Source organism: Nematolebias whitei, chromosome 8 (genome assembly GCF_014905685.2).
Source record: "Nematolebias whitei isolate Nwh7 chromosome 8, NemWhi1, whole genome shotgun sequence".
NCBI lineage: Eukaryota > Metazoa > Chordata > Actinopteri > Cyprinodontiformes > Rivulidae > Nematolebias > Nematolebias whitei.
Window position 1 is genome coordinate 2,468,870 of NC_056505.1, and position 752 is coordinate 2,469,621.

At 45.9% G+C, this 752-nt stretch overlaps 1 protein-coding gene across 1 annotated transcript in view; it reads left to right on the plus strand.

The window, feature by feature from the left end:
• grin1b (glutamate receptor, ionotropic, N-methyl D-aspartate 1b) overlaps nucleotides 1–752 on the plus strand; it is a 66,289-nt gene that overhangs the window by 32,484 nt on the left and 33,053 nt on the right. The gene's annotated exons all lie outside the window — the stretch shown is intronic.

Below are 752 nucleotides of genomic sequence, written 5' to 3' on the forward strand. Positions count from 1 at the left end.
CTATGGTTCAGGTGTGGTTTCTATGGTTCAGGTGTGGTTTCTATGGTCCAGGTGTGGTTTTTATGGTCCAGGTGTGGTTTCTATGAGGAGAAAACAAATAAAAATGAATATTGATGACAGAAATAATTCCATTTATTACCGTGCAGAGTAGAGCAAGTAAAGACAGCAGGGGAGTGAGGACATGTGGACAGGTCTCCAGCAGTCTAAGCCTATAGCAGCAGAACTAAAGGATAGCTCAGGAAACTGAGTCCAGCCCTAACCATAGGATTTATCAAAACCAGCATGAACTGATGTTCTTTTTCTTGTTTTTTGGTTTAATTAGAAATTTTGAAGTAGCAGCTTTCTGTATTTTTCTTAACCTGTTTTTGGAGAATGCTAACGTGTTAGCCGCCCGTTGCGACTCAGCTGGAGGACAGACGTGGACGCGTTTCTTCACAGCATGACGAGTCTCCGCTGAAGGAAACACCAGCTACAGTTCCTAATGTCTCAGTGGGCCTCTCTGCGCTGAAACAAACAGCTGTGGTTGTGAACTCCCAGCATGCAGTTTGGTGTTCCTGAATTCTGACCTGACGCCTGAAGCCCAGAGCGTGTCTGAGTTACACCGAGGAGCTTTGTAATTACCTCTGCTGAGAGTGAGCGTGTGAGGGCTTCGTTAGCGTGAATGAGGACAGTGTTCAGCATGAAGCCTGTGTAACTGTGTGTGCATGTGTGTGTGTGTGTGTGTGTGTGTGTGTGTGTGTGTGTGTGTGTGT